Source organism: Diceros bicornis, chromosome 4 (assembly GCF_020826845.1).
Source record: "Diceros bicornis minor isolate mBicDic1 chromosome 4, mDicBic1.mat.cur, whole genome shotgun sequence".
NCBI classification, from domain to species: Eukaryota; Metazoa; Chordata; class Mammalia; order Perissodactyla; family Rhinocerotidae; genus Diceros; species Diceros bicornis.
Genome location: NC_080743.1, coordinates 76803749 through 76818095, shown reverse-complemented (window position 1 = coordinate 76818095; position 14347 = coordinate 76803749). Strand labels below are relative to the sequence as shown.

The window sequence follows — 14347 nt, the reverse complement described above, 5'->3', positions numbered from 1 at the left end:
GGCTGCATGATAGGACTGACAAGAACAGTCAAAGGAGAGCTGGTAGGTGAGAGAGTTGGGCATTCAATCCACGTTCTTTGACTGACGAATTGGCTGATTATCTGTAGTGACTTCATTACTCTGCTAGGATTTAACCAAAGCAATAAGAGTTAAATGGTGGAAATAACTGAGTATGTGTAAATTCTTCAGCAAAGGGCCTTTCCCATACCCTCATTGTATTTAATGAAGCTCTGAAAATGTCCGTGGATTCATAGCACACGCTAGTGGTTTGCTGAGCAAGTCTTAAGTGTAAATCCAAGCATCTTAGCCTGGTATAAGGCTTCAGGCCTGACCCCTGGCTACATGTCCAGCCCCTTCTCTCACCACTCTTCATCCATACCTGGTGCCCCAGGGCTGAACCACTTCCTTTTGCTTGGGAGTCTTCCCTCCCCACTCCACTGCCATACCCTTAACTCCCATTTATCTTTCAAAACCCTTCTCTGGGCATACTGCACACCCTGCCCACTTCCTCCACCTCCAGTCTGGATTGCACCCTGACCACACCAAGTCTAGTTTGTTTGTTCTTATGGGACCAGGTCTTATCAGACATTGTATCTGAGTGCTAGCACGGTGCCTAGCACAAGGGAGATGCTCGGTAAATGTTTGTGGAATAAATGAATGAATGAAGAGACCAAATTTGTCCGTTAGACTGAAGTGATTGAAAGCCCATTCGATTTCGCATTAAATAGTTGTACTGCTTTTAGTTCCAAAGAGGGCACATGATCTGCAATTTCTAAGCAACAGAACATGTACTGCTGCTGATTAAACAACCAAGTGCCAAATGGGGCTCAGTTTGATCCTTCTGGCACCCCAGCCCACCTGTAGTAACCAGAGACCAGGGAGGAGCAGGGCCATCTCAAGAGCGACATGGGGGTAGGAGGGGTCCACACTAGTGGATTGTCTGTAGAGAATTTAAGAATATTAAACTATTGACTGAAAGTTGGACTGTTTCTGTTATCATCATGAGCTGGCAATTCTAAATGATGTCAGTGATAAAATACCCTTCCCCCTCAGAGACTGCCTTCTCCCACTGGTCCCCCAGAGTTCCCCTAGGAGCCCTACTGGGGAGCAGCACAGGGTTTCAAGCATGCCTCTCAGGGCGGAATACAGACTATTATCTGCTCTTTCTATAAACTTGGGCCCCTCAGAACTTTTTTCCTCCGCATATTGATGGCAGTGTCATAGCGCCCTTCCAGGGCCACACCTGTCACTTCTTGGGTTCTCTCCATCCCTCCTTTCAGATTCAGGGAGGCATCCAGAGGGTCGATTGGCTCAGAAGAGCCTCTCTGAGTGGAGGTGAAATCTAAGTTTTAGAAGAGAAGTGCAGGGCTGTCATGGAACCGGGATCTCTGCCCTATGTATATGCCTGAGGGGAGCAATGTCTAAGAGAGGGGATGAGGGTCTATGTCTGGTCTTCCATTTACTAGCACATGTATAACTTGTAGACCTCACTTAGTGAAAACATCTTTCTGAAACTCCTCCCCATGTGCTGGATTAAGTTGGAAAATATTTCAAAAGCTACAGAAGCTATGCCAGTTTGAAAACTTTTACTGTCAGAATTAGCAAACAACGAGTTAATTCTATAATGTATATTGATACCCTGTCTTGGCAAACCAAATTAGCAGTTTGAAAGGTATGGTGGTAATACCAGTGCATCACTTATAAACACCAAGATAGTTAGTGTCTCCCTTGGCTTTAGTGAGCTGTTAGAATGAGCTCCCAATTGGTGGGTTCCTCTGACTTCTCCCCTGGAACCTGTGAGCAGAGCAGGGTCCACATCCTAGGATGCTGGTTGAGGTCTGCCATGTCTGTGCTGAGCTCAAGGGCAGAGATACCACGTATAGACAAGGAGCTCCACTGCCTTCAGGATAAAACCCAAAGACGCCCTTCATGATGTGGGTCCTGTCAAACCCCAGCCTCTTCTCTGAGGATCTCCCCAGCACCCTCTTTGAATTCTAGGCACCAGCCATGCTGAGAGACTTGCAGTTCCTCAGACAAGATTTGTTCTCTCAACCTGCCCACCTTGGCCATACTATTTCCTTTGCCTGGAATTTTCCATATACCGCACTCCTTTATTTACCAGAATAATTCAGGACTAAGTTCTGGCATCTTCTCATGGCGGGAGGCCTTGCTTTGCTCAGTTCCCCAAATGGGATCAGTTAATGCAGACTATGTTTCCATATCCTTATGTTGTAGCTAAATAACCTCAGCTGTCTTCCAGCCCACGTTGTCCTCATCCTTGCCTTCTGCACCTTAGCACACATTATTTCCTTTGTCTAGATCACCTTTCCACTTGTTTCCTTCTAACCTTGGCTTTGCCCCACCAGAAGAATTCTCTGGGGTTGTTTCTTCTGTTTATCTCAAGGCTGACTATATTTTTCTAAGCACTAGTCTTAACAGTCCCTGATAGCTACCACCAAGTCAACTGTTCAGTGGGGACGCTCTGGTGAAACTGAATCGGAAATCCAGAGAAATTCACCACTCAGGCCTTTACTATTAACAACACTATCAACAGAAGAGTAGAATCCAATGATTTCTGATTGCTATTTTTTGGACAAATTTATCAAGATATGTAAATACTACATCAAACAGCTAAATACAAGTTGAATGTTGTATTTTTTTTCCCTCTCTAAACTCAACATATCCACCACTGCTTAGCTTAATTTTTATTTTTCTCTCCACCTTCAGGGTAACCTTGACTGTCTTGCAGCCCCGTGATTCAGGACAGGAAGCCCAGGACCCTTGGCCTGTCCAAGTGTCACGGCAGACACTCAAAGCTTGGCTGTTCATAGACCTGGTGAAGGTTCCGTTTCCTCCCCCTCCCGCATGGCCAGCCCTCCTTAGCCATCTCTCTTCATGAAAAATAATCACCTTGGTTATTTCAAAGCCTAAAATTACCTTTTTCTTTACACTCTATTTCTTAATCTTTTCTCTTTCAAGTGAGAAGAGAAAACAAAATAAAGACTGCGATATTTTCCTAGTCTCTCTACAATCTGAATCTAGCCTATGATTATTTCTTCTCAGCTAGGAAAAAGTTCATTTATCAACTTAGTTACGAATTCCTTCAATTAACTACTCCCCTCTTTAATTTTTTTCATCATCAGTACCTAATTAGCATTAAGTACTTCTTGGTAAGCCTGTTGTTTTATAATCTGTTTCATAAAGACATCACACTCTTTTCCTTAAACATGTTAAAATAGTTGAACATAACCAGACTTTTTCAAAACAAGGCATCCAGTGGTTACTCACAGACTAATTTAGAGGCTCACAGATGGGGATGAGATAATGGTGCCTATAAGAATCATGGGAAGTTTTTACAAATCTACTTGCTCATCGTCTTCTCACCCCACTTCACCCCTGGGTATAACTAAACCTAGGAAAATGTAATTTTTAAAAAGCTCTTTTGGGGATTCTAATATGCTCCCTGGTTGAGAATCATGGTCATGGTGGTTCCAGGTAGGTAGGGCCCATCTGAGTATTGTTGATTTCACACGAGTTACACTGGGGAGCAGAGTGGGGAAGTCAGATGTGATGGTTCTAGGAGGCTTCTGGAAGAGTTATGTTTTGAGTTGCATCTTGAATAATAATAATGTAGCAACCACTGACATGTGTTGAGCATGTACTGCATGGAGCACTTCAAATACATCATCACATTTAATCCTCCCCAGAATCCTACTGTAAGGCAGATGGTGTTATCCCCATGTTACAGATGAGGAAAATGGAGCTCAGAGAGATCAAGTTCTTTGCCCAAAGTCACACAGAAAGTAAGTAGCAGCATTGGTGTTTAACCCTTCAGTCGGTGTGACTCCAAAGCTCTGATGGCCATGGTGTGTCAGATTTAGTGGGAGGGAAGCAACAGAGACTCATGGCGTGGGTAATGGCCAGAGAATTATTTCCTATCTGATCAAAATCTTTGTGGAAGACAGATACCTGGGCTTATAAGAAGTCCTCAAAGTCAATTATGGACAACACCATTGGGTTGGAAATTGTCTTTGTCTCTAAGAAGATGAGAAAGGCCATGTTTTTATCATCATGAATAGACCTGGTATATTATCATCCACTTCAATTTTTATTTCTAATTCCATAATCATGATTCATCATCATAGTCATTTATTGGAGATCAGAGGGACTTCAGAGCCCATGCACTCCTGTTTCTTGTCTGACTCCCTCATTTGGCAGGTTGATTTATGCAAGGAAAGGAGCAGTGGTTCTCAACAGGGGTGAATTTGCTCGCCATGGGACATATCACAAAGTATGGAGACATTTTTAGTTGTCACAACTGGGAGGTGCTAATGGCATCAGTGGGAAGAGGTCAGAGATTCTGCTAAACATCCTACAACACACAGAATAGCTCCCCAGCGGCGCCCTGCGAGCCTCTGTGGAGCAGAGCAGCCGTCGCCGCGGTGTCGCCAGGTTAAGCGCAGTGGGGGGCCCGGCCGGGGGCGGCGGGGGGAAGACCAGCGCTGCGCTCCAGCCCCCTTTTCCCTCCATGGTTTCTCTCCACTCCCGTGGGTACCTCGGCTCAAGGGGCTCCGCTCGCTTGCCCGACCGGCCCCGGACCACGCCGCCGGCCTCTGCTGCGAGCGAGCCCCTTCCGATGGCCTTAGCTGCGCAGGCCAGGACCGCCTCCCTTCTCCGCCCCCGCTGTGGAAAGTTTGAAGAGCGGGGAAGAGGGAAACGTGATTATGAAGAGGACGATCCACCTGGAGTGGAGAATGATACCCTGGCAACTGTTCAAGACCTTGTCCTGGACAATTCCAAATCACATGATGGGAAAAGCGAGGCCTCAACTGCATTTGTGAACTGAGTTCCTCAGTTTAGTAAATGTAGGCTTGATTTCAGTTTCAGATCTCCGCAAACTACCTAAATTGAGAAAGCTTGAGCTCAGGACAGTGGAGTGTTTAGAAGTCTGGATATGTTAGCAGAAGAACGTCCAAATCTCACACATCTAAACTTAAGTGGATGTAAATTGAAAGCTATCAGCACCTTGGAACCTTTGAAAAAGTTGGACTGTCTGAAAAGCCCGGATCTGTTTAAGTGTGAGGTTATTAACCTGAATGACTACCCAGAGTGTCTTCAAGCTCCTGCCCCAACTGACCTGCCTGGATGGCTATGACCAAGAGGATGGGGAAGCCCCTGACTCAGATGCGGAGGTCCATGGTGTAGACCAAGAAGAGGAAGATGAAGAAGGAGAACGTGAGGAGAATGAGGATGGTGAGGAGGAAGAGTTTGACGTCAAAGAGGATGAAGATGTAAAAGGGGAAGAGGATTGAAGAAGAAGTCAGTGGGAGGAAGAAGGATTTGGATAAGATGGAGAAGTTGGTGAAGATGAAGACGATGAGATGAGGATGAAGAGGGAGAAAGAAAACAGGAAAGGTGAAAAGAGGAAGAGAGAAACAGATGATGAAGGAGAAGATGATTAAGACCCCAAATAACCTGCAAGAAAATAACTATTAGGTATTGATTGGACTGCTTGTTTAGATTTGTTAGCTGTTAAAAAAAAAGGGTAACTGTGATACAAAGCCCAGGACACCCACCCACCCAAAGAGCCAAAGACTAGTTCCTGTGACATTCCTCCTTCCTTCATTTAGTTCTTCTTGGAAATCCACCACCAAGCATGGGGACTTCACCCCAACAGAACTGTAAGCGTTGTTAGTTTTTCATGTAAGACTCTTGCTTTAGCATTAATAGCTGTGATTGGTGAGTCAACCGTCTGTGGCTACCAGTTACACTAAGATTGTAACAGCATTTTTACTTTCTGTACAGTGAAGAAGCTTTGTAAATCTTAATATTTAAAAAATTAAAAAGAAAAAACAGGGGCCGGCCTGGTGGCGCAAGCGGTTAATTGCGCGTGCTCCGCTGCAGCCTCCCGGGGTTCGCCCGTTCGGATCCCGGGCCCACACTGGCGCACCACTTGTCAGGCCATGCTGTGGCAGCGTCCCATATAAAGTGGAGGAAGATCGGCTCGGATATTAGCCCAGGGCCAGTCTTCCTCAGCAAAAAAAGAGGAGGATTGGCAGATGTTAGCACAGGGCTGATCTACCTCACAAAAAAAAAAAAAAAAAGAAAGAAAAAAGAAAGCTTCCCACAGCAAAGAATTACCTGGCCCAAAATATCAATTGTGCTGAGTCTAGAAACCCTGGTGTAAAGGTTCAGGGCAGGGACTTTGTACCCAGACTGTCTGGGTTTGAATCTAGCTCCATACTTACTAGCTGTGTGACCTTGGGCAAGTTGCTTAACCTTTCTGTGGCCCAACTGCAAATAAGGCAAATGATAGTCCCTGCCTTATAGGGCTGTTAAGAGATTTAAATGAGTCAATATATTTGAAGCATTGGAACAGTATCTGGCACACAGTAGACGTGTTTAGACAGGCATCTGGTGCAGTGGTGGAGTTGGTTGCCACGCCAGCCTGCCTGGGTGTGACTCCTCCATCTGCCACTAACCAGCTGTGTGACTTTGGGCAGTCACTTAAACATTCTTGACTCAGAATCTTTATCAGTAAAATGAAGACAGTAGTAGTATCTACCATTAAGATAAATCATGTATACAAAGTGGTTAGAACAATGACTTGCACATCATAAAAGCTATAGAAGTACTAGTTGTTATTATTGCTGTTATCATTATTCATTTATTCATGCATTAAACAAATATTTGGGCCTCCTGTGCCCAACGAAGTGAAGTCATTTGCCTTACAGCTGTTAGATGGCAGATTCTGGATTAGGACCACTGACTCACGAAAGGATGGCTCTGTCTGGTATGATAGTTTACTCTCCGCTTCTTCCATCCTGTGTGGTAGAAAGCAGGGGGATCTATCATTCTGGGTAATTATTACTTTGGAGACAATGTGGAGAGAGACACTATGACCTACAGTGTCACTTAGCAACTAAATAACTCCAATTCTGCCTTTGAAAACTAAGAGACTGATGGTTCTTTGGTGAGGAAAATCAACAGATGCTGGAGGTGCTGCGATCAGAGTTGTCAACAATGGAGAAAGTGATTTTAATTTCTTTCTATTATTTTTATTGGAAGCGGTATTTCTTTATTTGAACTTTTCTTTTTTTTTTTTGATGAGGAAGATTAGCCCTGAGCTAACATCTGTTGGCAAACTTCCTCTTTTTTTGCTTGAGGAAGATTGGCCCTGAGCTAACATCTGTGCCAGTCTTCCTCTGTTTTGTAGGTGGGTCACTGCCACAGCATGGCTGATGAGTGGTGTAGATCCATGCCCAGAATCTGACCCACAAACCTGGGCCACCAAAGCGGAGTGCACCGAACTTAACCACTATGCCATGGGGCTGGCCCCTATTTGAGCATTTAAAAAAAATTATTTTATTGAAGTCATATTGGCTTATAACATTGTGTAAATTTCAGGTGTACATTATTAAATTTCATCTTCTCTATAGGCTGCATCATGTTCACCACCAAAAGTCTAGTTGCCATTCATCACCCTACATATGTGCCCCTTTACCCCTTTTACCCTCCCCCCACCCCCTTCTCCTCTGGTAATCACTAATCTGTTCTCCTTATTCATGTGTTTGTTTATCTTCCACATATGATTGAGATCGTACAGTGATTGTCTTTCTCCATCTGACTTTTTTCACTTAGCGTAACACCCTCAAGGTCCATCTGTGTTCTTGCAAATGGCACCATTTCATCTTTTTTGTGGCTGAGTAGTATTCCATTGTATATATATACACCACATCTTCTTTATCCATTCATCTGTTGATGGACACTTGGATTGCTTCCAAGTTGGCTATGGAAAAAGTATTTCTTTAAAAGGCACTGTGTGCAGTCATTGTGCTGTTCCAATTTAGTTCATCGTGGTGATAGTAGTGCCTTCTGAAAAGTTTTTCTTTTTCATTTTGAGATGTAGAAGGAAAATAAAGTTTGAGCTTTGTGAGAGCTTATAACTTTAGAAGTAGACATAATCACTATTGGAAAATGAGTCCAGTTAAGGTTAAGATGCTTGTTTAAATGGCTTTGAAAATTATGTGTTATTTTAAATGGGTTGGTTAGTTAGATTCTCTTTGATGAGTCATATTGGAGAAATATAAACTTAGGGCTCTCATTATGAAGTAAAGCAAGACCTGGGTTTGCAAACCTGCAAGCCCATCTACCTTTAGCCAGGTATAACTGTAACTGAGTGGTCCTCTCTTTGCAATCAAGAACTCAGCAAGCACAAAATAAGTAAAAGAAGCAAATTATTTGGAGACCTTTCCAACCTGGGTCTGACCTTCTTGATTCATTTGCAGAAGTAATTGCCTGTGGAAATTGCTATGCTTTTATCTGTGGTGCTATTAAAACACTGGTTGAAATGAGGTGGCACAGGCTGCGTTGTTAATGGGTTACCGTGGAGTGGGAGCTGTTGTTTTATTCGACAGATGAGAAGTGGCTGAAAATAACCTGTCTCCCCTGTAAGAATTTTGCTTGTTAAGTGACATTCACCAACGCAGCAGAGTTTCAGTGTGGTATAGGAATTTGTGCTATTCTTAGCAAGATATTAAATGAGAGTTTTTAGGCTTTTCTTGTTCTAAAATAGGGAATGTATGAGTGTTTTATGTTCTCTGATTTGGGGAGCATTTTCTGTGCCCAAGGCAATAGCTGTCCAGCTTGAGGAGGAATGAGGGCCCAGTGCTGGCAGGAAATTCAGAGCTGAGTGTAATCTTTTCCGTCAGAGTATCCCATACATCAAGGTATTCCTCACCTGTGGGCTTGCTCCCTCCCTCATTCTCTCCTGGCTTTATTGCCGTTGTTCTGCCTGGTAGAGTAAGGTTAACTGCCTTCATAGCCTCTTTCTGCTTCCTCAGTAAGGCCCAGTATCTTTTTTTATTTTTCCCCTCTGACCATCATCCCTTGGGGTGAGGCATTATACTTAAAACTTATTAGGGAAATACTGATGATCAGTATGGTAAAAAGCACTGCTTCTCAAACTTTAAGGTGCCTCAAAATCACCTGGAGAATTTGAGAAGATACAAATTCCTGAACCTCACTCTCAGAGATTTCTGATCCAGTAGGTCTGGTGTAGGCCTGAGAATTCGTGTTTCTACCAAATGCCCAGGTGGTGTGATGCTGCTGGTCCCAGACCAAATTTGAGAAGCCCTTGTGTGATATTGTGATTTATAATAAGAAATACATGTTTGGTCTTCATCTCTGCTTCTGGCACAGTGCTCCTAAAACTCTTGGAATTTCCTATGATGAGAGCAATAAAGGTGTCTCCCATCATATGGTAAAGAGATGACTTTTGGAACTCACCCAACAATGGGAGCTCTTCCCCAGGAGAACCAACCATGTGATTAGAAGGTTGGAACATTCAGTCCCACCCGCCTGACCTCTGGGGAGCGGAGGGGAGTCTGGAGGTTGAATCAGTCCCGAGTGGCTAATAATTTAATCAATCATGCCTGTGTAATGAAGCCTCCATAAAACTCCAAAGGAGACCTTCCAGGTTGGTGAACCAGAATGCTTCACTGTGCCATTGTACTGGGCCCCCAACTTCTCAGGGACAGAAGCTCCTTTGTTTGAAGCCTTGACTTATGTTTCTGTTTATCTGGCTGTTGATTCTTATCCTGTAATACCTTTTGTAATAAACCAGTAATCTAGTGAGTAAATGAGTTTCTTGAGTTCTGTGAGTTGCTCTAGCAAATTAATCAAACCCAAGGAAGGGGCCGTGGGAACCTCTGATTTATATAGCCAGGCAGCCAGAAGCACAGGTAACAACCTACACTTGGCATTGGCATGTGACGTGGAGGGCAGTCTGTGGGACTGAGTCATTGGCTTGTGGAATCTGATGCTATCAGAATTGCGTTGAATTGTAGGACACCCAGCTCATGTTGGAGAATTGGTGGTGGTGTCTGGAAAAACCCCACCCACATTGTATTTGGATCCAGAACCCTTACCTTGCGTACTTGAACCTGTGCAAACTCCCCTCTTTGAGACAGTCTCTTCAATAGGTAGTCAAATTCAGCATTTACTGGGCACCCACTGAATGCAAGGGAATATGCCCCTGAAATGACCCCACCACAATTCCTGCATTCCAGAAATTTTTCTACTTAATGAAAAGCACCAGTCTACATATCATAGTAGGATGTACCCACTCAAAGCCAATGGCTGAGGGAACTAGAATCCAGGGGTGATTGATCGAGGGATGTTAATTAACATTGGATGGTTTGAGAAAGAAAACTAAGATTTATTTCAGGTCTACCCCACGCCAGCCGGTGTTGTCATTGGCATTTGTCATGTTAATTCATTGAATCTTCACAGAAACCCTGAGAGGTGGAGATTATCTTCTCCTTTTCATTAACGAGGAAACTGGGGCTCTTACAACTTGAATTAGTGGCAGGGCCAATAAGTCACAGTCCGGGTCCTTTCTTTTCAGAGCCCAGGTTATTTTCACTATACCAGGTTGCTTCCCAGCATAGCACATGACTCACCTGAGTGTTCAGCTAATGTTTGTTGGATTTAGACATCTGATGATTAAGTTAGTGAGGGATAGTTTCCAGAAAATGGTAACCTAGAGATGGTTATCCTTAATCATCCTGTTAATTATTGTTATTATTTATTGAGCATTTATAATGTACCAGGTACCATGGTAGGCATTTTATTTACATTATCTCACTTATTAAAAAATAAACTATAAGGCAATTATTAACTCCATTATATACAATGAAATTTACAGAGGGTGAATGATTATCGTGAGGTTGGTAGTGGACCCAGGATTCCAAATTGCAGCTTTTTGTCTCCAAAGCACAGACTCTTTGCGTTCTTCTATGCAGGGTTGATCTTCTGTCATGGCAATGAGTAGTTACTTCTTTGTTTTCCATTGTTACTACTCATTTCTTCCCAGACAATGAGATTTATAGCTATGGATTTCAAGTCACAGGAAATAAGATTTTAAAAATTAGTTGCCAGTTACCATGCCAATATAAACATTATTCTCTCACCCACTCCATCATTATCACATTAGAATAAGCAAAAGCAATAGCAGCAAAGACCAAAAATACTACATTAACTAAATTAGACATGTTGCTGTCATGTGGGCCAGGTGAAATGGAAAAAGGACTAAGTTTAGTTCCCACGCCTTCTTCCCTACCCCCTCTCACTTCCCCCACGCTTATACCTATTCTTCAGTCCGTCCTAATTCATGAATAGCTTCATTCAAAGTCACTAAATTATCAGTATTTTAGCTGATGTGTCAAGTTCTTAGCATTTATGGATTTTAGAGATTCTTTTGAAGGCTTTTGTTTTGCCAGGATGAGCTTGATTTAAAACCTCTCTCTCTGGACTCCAATATTTTCCCGCAATGATAAAATTTGAGTCCATCTATGCAATTAAAAGACAATAGTCCCCATTCAGGCTGTGTTTCATGTTACTGTCTTAACAAAATTCTCTCTGATGTGTGTGTTCTTGACAGTTGACTCCAGGATAATTAACTGAAAGAGAAGATAACATTGAGGGTCTCTGTGTGCCACCTCAGTACTCTGGGAACTTGCACAGTATCTCTTTCACCCAACAGTCCAGGGAAGTGAGCAGGTGTTTTTCCTTTTGTCAGACTGACAGAAACAGAGGGAAAAAGAAATAAAGTAACTTGCTTCTGGCCACACGGCTCTAAGTGGCTGAGCTGGAATTTGAACCCAGGAAGGTATAACTCTGAAGACCCTATCTTTTTTTCCTTATCAGATAATATTATGGGTGCAGAAGTCACTAGGTTCACCTGTTGGGATTTGCTGGGCTGCTCTTAACATGGGAAGCAGAAGATCGACTTCTGAGCTCCTTCTCTGCCTTTTTAGACTCTATTTGCTATATCTCATTAATGTCTTGGATGTGAGAGGTTGTCTCTGGACTGCTTTGAGCTCTTACTGCCAATGTTGTGTGTGTTAATGACCTTCCTGCCAAACCCACCAGGGCAGCTATCTGACTTAATGAGCAGTTCCTCCTAATCAGATGGCTGGCCAGCAGGGGATTGAGGAACATAAGAGTGGTGATTTTATTTTAAGGGAAATTCATACAACAGGAGTCTTTTTCTTTTTTTCAAAAAAATAAAGAAACTAAGTCTCATTAAAATAAGTAGCAATGTGGTGTAATCTTAATGGATATTGAATTTCAGGCACTATCTGTTTAAAATCAGAGATTGGAAAGGGCTTCTACTTTCTCAGTTTTTCCTATTGGTGCCTCACAGGGTGATGTGGGATCTGGGGATGGCAGGGTAGCCAGGGTGGGAGTAGAGTTGAAGGAGAGAGAGGGGGAAGAGGGAGGGAGGGATGGAGAGAGAGAGAATGTTATAGTCTACATTCAGAAAATGAGCTTTTTATAGATAAGTGATTCTTTCCTTTTGATCTACCCTACTCTAAAAAAGAAATTGGTGAATAATCCAATGAGCTTTGACCATGAAGAACAAATCAAAACCAACGTTTATGCCCATAGAGTTTAACAACATATTCTGAAATAAAATGTGAATTGTAATAGAAGATAGAAAGTCATAGTACCGTGCTTCTCAAAGTTCCCAGCAGTAACAGTATCACCTGGGTACTTTGTTAGAAATACAAATTCTTTAGGGCCTGCCCAAGACCTACTGAATCAGAAACTCTGGGGGTGAGGCCCCAAAACTGTTTTAAATGCCCTCCAGGTGATTCTGATACATGCTGAAGGTTGAGAATGAATGACTTAGTGAGTCTGTGGTATTGGAATCAGAGAGACCCTGGATGCTGGCCTCTTTGCCTACTCCTTCTCTGCTATTGGACTTCAGTTTCCTTATCTGCTAAATAGTGATAATACCCACCTTGAAGTAGTGTTGTTGTTTGTTACTACATTCCTCTGCACTCTTGGCTTTGAAGATTTGGAAACTATTTTTCACTTCTAAAAGGGTCATGTTGGGCCAAAGCCAGCAATTCCTAATTGCCTTTACAAACCATTAATATTGCTGTTGTTAAACATGGCTGATTGAACACACATTTACCTCTAATCACTCCTGAAACCCCACTAAACCAACAGCAAAGGAAAGGGTTTTTAGGGCGTAAATCTATAAGGACAAAGAGAATGAGAGGAGAGTAACAAAAATTTGAACCAGGAAAGCAATGATTGACTTGGCTGACTCAAGAAAGCTGAACCCTAAGGTGGCAGAGGGGAAATGTAAAAAATAATTAGACTTACAACAGAACCCCCCAAAGACTCAGGCGTTAGTGGCAATAAGTACCTTTGAAGTGAAAGCGAAGGAGGGCTAAGAAAAGGAGCCCAGTTTAAAATTTGTCTAAGAAGCATTTTAGACACCCAGATATCCTTTCCTTCCATGAAGCTGGTTCACTCTCCCTCCTCCACTCACTCAGAAGCCTGGTTTATTCCTGAGAGAATCTCTGAACTGGGGGACGCCATGCACAACGGAAGGCAGAGGTACCATGAGAAAACAGGGTTAGACGGGAAGTTTATACATGGAATGTTGAGACCTTCAACCTCCCTACTTGATTGCTGAATGCTGCTAGCATTTTCCAGACAGCAGATTGAGAGGGTCTTCTCTGGAGACTCTGAGAAGTCCAAAAGGACACTCCTAAAGTTAATGACACCCATGAGTTCTTCAACACAAACTCCAGCCGGGTCCGCCTACAGTGAATTCTCACAGGTGCCAGTCCCCACTCATACACACAAAGCTTTTTAATCAGTTTTCTAGGGCCCCACTCTTAAATATGAGCCAGTATCTAAGGATTACCATGTATTTCTAATATCAAAAGAAGACAAATATAAAAAAAATGAGGAAACAAAGACCAAGCAGGGAGAAGAAAACTTAAAAATATATTATCATTGATATCCTAAGAAAATAAGAGAAGATACTACGTTAATGAAACAGAACAGAATGCTATTAAAAAGGAACATTTAGAGAACAAAAAACCGCATGGAAATTAAAAGTACGAGAGTAAATGAAAATTAAATAAAAGGGATAGAAGATAAAAGTTGAAGAAATTTCCCATAAAGTGATAGAAAACAGGAGAGAAAATAAGAAAATTAGATTAATCCAGGAGTCCAACACCCTAATAATAGGAGATCTGGGAAAAGAGAATAAAAAATGGAATAAACCATCAAAGAAATAACCCAATAACTATGTGAGGTGATGTATGTTAACCAAACTTATTGTGGTAATCATGTCTCAATGTATACATATATCAAATCATTGTGTTATACACCTTAAACTAATACAAGGTTATATGTCAATTACGTCTCAATAAAACTGGGGAAAAAAAGATGGACCAAGAGAATCTTTTACCAATATCACTTTGAAAGCCTACCTCCCTTTTTAAGAATTTTCTTTTCAATTATTATGTTTTTCCCT

The 14347-nt window shown here is 42.4% G+C and overlaps 1 protein-coding gene and 1 pseudogene across 1 annotated transcript in view; both read left to right on the top strand.

The window, feature by feature from the left end:
• KCNH1 (potassium voltage-gated channel subfamily H member 1) overlaps positions 1-14347 on the top strand; it is a 353446-nt gene that overhangs the window by 218409 nt on the left and 120690 nt on the right. The gene's annotated exons all lie outside the window — the stretch shown is intronic.
• LOC131405023 (acidic leucine-rich nuclear phosphoprotein 32 family member B-like) lies at positions 3657-5476 on the top strand (annotated as a pseudogene).